Below are 6,000 nucleotides of genomic sequence, written 5' to 3' on the forward strand. Positions count from 1 at the left end.
TTTTATCTCTGCATTTCGATCTCCATAGATTTGGCTTTGGTGGATGTAATGAGGGAGTGTCAGCCAATCTTCAATGGGTTAGTTGTAGAAATCCCCATCCCAACCTTATGCCTGATATATTGATGTGCATGAACAGACATGATCTGCCTTCCCAACTCCATAAGAATAATCTTATCAGTTGAGAATCTAGGAAGCATGTACGGTTGTCCATTGTAACATCCAACTCTGATGTAAGTGAAAGTTAGGAATTGAAAGAATAAACAGCCATATTGATTAACTCTTTCCCATGCCTCATCTGACACTCTTCTATTCTTTAGTTTCATGTCAAACTGACACATAAAATAACCAAATAATGTATCTTGAACCCTCCTGTAATGCAATCTATTGAGTCTCAAAGGCAATTGATCATAGTAATACCATACGGGTATAAGCGAGTGATCACCCTTGGTAGAAAGACTAGGGAAGTGTCTAAGTGATGCTACTAGATACACTAGGTATGAGTTCATGTAGAACATCATGGTGGTAGGGACTGCTGCAAGTTGTTCACACAAATAATCACTCATGATTTCACCCCACGAGTTGTGATGGGAATACCTAATAAACATGATAAACTGATACATCCAAGGTTCAAAAACATTAGAATTCCCAACATCCTAATGAGGAGAGTAATGATGTCTCCAATTTCCCATTTGAAGTCACAATAGTATAACTTATCCCACCTTGTGAAAGCGGCTCGTGGCTCATGGATCCACCTGTTAATGTGACATTTGAAATCCTTTTCTCTTAAAACATAATATCCAACTGTACTATCTTTGGAAATCTCCATATGCACAGGTGTTGGTGGTATTTTGAAAACTTTCGCAATAGTATCTGCATCAAGACGTATTATTGCCTCCCCATCATCATTTCTAATAGTCCTTGTCTCTTTACCAAAATGGTGAACACAAGAAAGAAAAAACTCAGGTTCTATGGAAGCCACCAGAAAAGAAAAGGATGATGGATGTGGCTGTCCAACAAGTCTTGCATGTTACTATCCTTTGGATCCTCCACCCTTTTAACCAAGTCTGGCATGTCAACATGCCCTATTTCCATATCTTTGATATGCTCCATGGAAGAGGAAACTTGAGAAGGGGAGATCTCATTTTGGTACTTGTCATATTTGTATTTCATCTTCTTTGGAGTAGAAGATGGTGGTAAATCAGACATTGAACAAGAGCTTGGCACATTGCGATGAAGATCTAGAAGTATGAAAGCAACATCAAGATCACTCGAATGAAACATATTTCTTCTTTTCACTAGAAAAAACTCTATTCCTCTTTTAGAGGAAAATGCTCAATAAATAGGAACACTTGGAAATTGGCTTTTGGTCAATTTCAGATCTTGGGAGATATGTTACAAGTATGTAAGTGGGGTAGGACATATTCACAATTGGGTTTGTAAAACCCGAATGCAAGCGTACTTGTAATAATAAAAATGGAAGAATGTGTGAAAATAGAATTTTGACATGGAAAAGATAATGGTAATGGAATGTGTGTACAAGAGTGATGAATGTGGATGAAAAAGGAAATAATTTTGGAAGACCATCTTCAAGAGAATGGGAAAAACTTTACTTGTAATCAGGTTTTTAAAACCCAAAATTGGAAGGACAAGCTTTTTAACAACTTTGAAACTTGAACTTTTGGCAAAATATGATTAAGTCTTTTTAACCAAAGGGGGAAAATTCACTTTTTCATCTTACTTGCAATCGAATTTTTTAAAACCCAAAATGCAAGCAAACAATGGGGGGGGTAAGACCATACAATTCTATTCAAGACTTGGATAGAAAGGGGAAAATCTCTCTCGAACCCGAACTAAAATAAAACAAAACATACAAGGAATGAAAACAAAAAGAAAGGAAAACAATGCAAAACTAAAAAATAAACCTTACCTTTCTTAATAAGCATGCCTCTTCAAGATACGAAACAATCCTTAAAAGGAAGAACCGGTTTCTTAAATAGAAAATCAAACCACAAAACCGAAACCCTTGCCACGTCCAAGCTAAACTCTAATTTCAACCAAATACACTAAAAATGGCATTCAAAAAGGAGAAAGAATAGGTCAAATCCTCATGGAAAACCCATGTAGGAGAAGTATAAACCAAAACACATAAGTTCCAACTGAAAAACGTGGCATTTCAATCTCCAAATCATGGCATTCAAAAATGGTTCATGGAGGAAAAAACACAGTCAAAGATCAATGAAATAGCAACCAAAAAAGCTGCAACGTGTTTCCAAAAGCATAAAATCCACCTTGAATCCAAAATGCCTCCTCATCCCATGGATTCCTCCACCAAAATCGGTTAGAAATTATGGAAAAATCAAACTCTAAGGAGAGGAAAGCAAGTCGAGTTCTTGGTAGGAAGCAACAAGTTTAGAATGCCTTGCAAAGACATGTAATTGGGTTTTACAAACTCTTTTACAATTTTTAATTTGTTTTTTTCATTTCTTATGCAAATTGGGTTTGTGAGAAAAAAGAACATGTCAAAATAGCTTCTAAGAGGGAAATAAAATCCCCTTTACAAATTTTAATGACTTAAATCAAAAAAGAACTTGTCATAGGGAAATAAAATTTCCTTTACAAGTGACTAGAAAAACAATAAAACATGTAATAGGGAAATAAAATCCCTGTTACATCTAAAAATTAACTTTAAACTTGTAATAAAGAAATACAATCCCTATTACATGTTAAAATCACTTAAGTAGGAACTTTTAAAAGGAATTGCAAGTTCTTTTTAACTTATAATTTTAAATTAACTTGTAATATGTCCAAAAAGTTCCTACAATGACTTAAAAGACATAAAGCAACAAGGAAAAAATAAAAAGTAAGTTACAAGTTTAAAAATTAAATAAAGTGCACTTGTAGTTGACTTAAAATTTCCCTACAACACTAAAACAAGAGAAGAATAAAACTTGCAATCCAAGGAAAATTTCCCACCTGCAGTCAGGAAGGAAAAACCCGACACTGAAGAAAAAACATAGCAAATGAACTCGAAATGCAATGAAACTTGAAATGTGGATCGAGGATGGACTGAGGATTAATGCATTCTAGGGGTAAAGAAAAAAATTTCCTTGGTAAGCATGCCTTAGAGTAAAAATTTTATTTTTAAACAAAAATTTTAAAGGGGTTGTCTATTTTTGTGAATACAAAAATACGGACAACAATTGGCTCTAACTAGGGAATTCATTTCACTTATTGTGAAAGAATAAAAACTAGATCTCTAAGTGCCTTCCTCCTTATCCATTGGGCCACTGCGTCAATCAAAGCAAAAACCAAAAAAAAAAATGACTCAAAACAAAGAAAAAGACACGGACATTATTTACAATGATTCATCTCAAACCTTCATTTGAAGTAATGCTTCAGGTGTTGGCCACTATAGGGTAGTGCAAATGGTGTACCATCACAATAAGACAAGATAAAGTTATCTTCTCCAGCAACACAGTGAATGGTGAAAGGTCTACACCATAAAGAATCAAATTTTCTATGTCAGCCTTTAGGTTCTGTACGCTTATCCCAAAGCAACACACTATCACCAACTCGAAACCCCCTTTGCTTAGCTTTTTTGTCAAAAAGGATTTTGACTTGTTTCTGATGCTAAGCAATTTGATCTACCACTTGTGTCCTTTTCTCTTCCATCTTGGAAAGATAAATGATTCTTTTGTCTAAAGCACTTTCAAATGTCTCATCCTCAATTGCTTTAGACAATTTAAGGGCAGGAAGCTCCAAAGTGATGGGTATTTCTACATTTATCCCATAAAGAAGCTGAAATGGTGACATACCAATAGCTCTTTTTGGTGTAATTTTGTTGGCCCATAAAGCATCACAAAGAACCTTATGCCAAGACCTTTGATTTTCCTCAACAAGCTTGTGTATGATAGTAATCAAGTTCTTATTACTTGATTTTGCCTGACCATTACCCTAAGGATAATAGTCAGATGAATGAGCTAATAAGATACCATATTCAAAAAAAAATTGTGTTATCTAAAAATAAGAGAATGTGGTTGCATTATCAATCACAATCTTGTGTGGAACACCAAACCTGGAGATGATGTTCTCCTTGATAAATCTACATACCACCTCAGAGGTAGCATGCTTCACTGGTACTGCCTCCACCCACTTGGTGAAGTAATCTATTTCCGTGAGAACATATGAATGACCTGCTCTTGAAGAAGGATTGATAACACCAATAAATCAATACCCCATTGTCAAAAAGGTTCTTCAATAACCATGGACTCTAATGGCAATGCTACAAGCTTTTTTTTCCCACAAACTGCTGACAATGAACACACTTTCGCACCCATTTGAAGGCATCATGAAACAATGTTGGTCAATAATATTAGCTTTCAAAATCTTATGAGCAGTCGCTGGTACGGAGAAATACCCACCACAGGCCCGATTATGGAAAGATTCTAACAATCTAACTTGTTGTGCTTTATCAACACAACCAAGGAAAGTTCCATCAACAACTCACTTTTACAAACCGTTATCCCAAAGAACAAAGTTTGCAAACTTGAGCTTGACATTCCTCTTTTCTTTAAATGATAAATGCGTTGGACATTCACCATAAGTCAGAAAATGGGCCACATCTAAATACCACTCTTCAGTTGTACTGACAAACAACACTTTGGGGAGATTTTCTGAATCATCATATTCTTAATTATCAAGAACATTTTCAGCTATAAGCTGACAAAGACCCTTTCCATGAACAAGTTTGGTGGGTTTAACCTCTAAATCATACTCCTGGATTTTTGCAATCTAGTTACCTCTCTTCATACCAAACTTTTGCTAAGTCAAGATTGATTTAACTATTGTTTCTCGATCCAAATCCACAGTATGAGAATTAAAAATAGAGAATCTAAAATTCTTAACTACTTTGACCACAACATAAGTATTCTTTTCAACTAAGGAGTATTTAATTTCATGAGTCTTCAATGGACAGCTCATGAAATTAATGGGAGACTCAACTCCTTCTAAGTTTTTCTACATTAGAATGGTAGACAGAGTATGTTTAGAAGCATAATTGTACATGATAAAATTCTTGGTGTAATCTGGACAAACCAGCACAGGTGCATGAGCAATGGCTTCCTTAATCTCATTGAATGTAGCCTTTCCTTCTAATTTCCAATGGAAAATGATTTTTCCTTTCATCATATCAGTGATATGATGAATCTTTTCTGCAAAATCAAGTATGAACCGACGTAGAAAATTTTCTTTGCCAAAGAAAGAATGGACAATTGTCTTACTAGCAGGCAAAGAAAGAGATTAAATTGACTTCACTCTTTCTGGGTCGAACTTAATACCTTCTTTGGAGACAACATGACCAAGAATCTTTCCTTCAAGTCACTCCAAATATTGATTTCTCAGGATTAAGAGAAATGTCGTTCTTGCGTCACGTTTCTAATACATCTTGCAAATGAAAAAGATGATTCTCATGATCTTTTGAAAAAATAGTGAGATCAGCAAGATATAACACAATATACCTTCCCAAAATACCATGAAAGGATAAATCCATGGCTCTTTGAAAGGTAGCTCTTGCATTGATTAAACCAAAAGGCATCCTACAATATGCAAAAGTACCCCAAGGAGTAGTAAATGTAGTTTTATGTTGGTTAGATTCCCTTACCTCAATTTGGTTATACCTAGAAAATCCATCTAACATAGACATCATCTGAGCACCTGTCACTATTTGCAACACCTAATCCATTATTGGTAGAGGATAATTATCTTTCAGTGACAACTAATTGAGGTTTTGAAAATCTACACAGATACATATTTCTCCATTCTTTTTATGCATCAGAACTATATTTGCTACCCATGTTGAATGGTGGATAGGAAATATAATCCGAGCATTTAGCATCTTCTGAATCTCAAAATGAATAGTATTTAAAATTTTGGGATTGTATTGACGTTGTTTCTAATAAAAAGTCATTGTGCCAAGCTTCAAACAAAAATCATGTTACATCT

The sequence above is a fragment of the Cryptomeria japonica genome, chromosome 6 (assembly GCF_030272615.1).
Source record: "Cryptomeria japonica chromosome 6, Sugi_1.0, whole genome shotgun sequence".
Taxonomy (NCBI): Eukaryota; Viridiplantae; Streptophyta; class Pinopsida; order Cupressales; family Cupressaceae; genus Cryptomeria; species Cryptomeria japonica.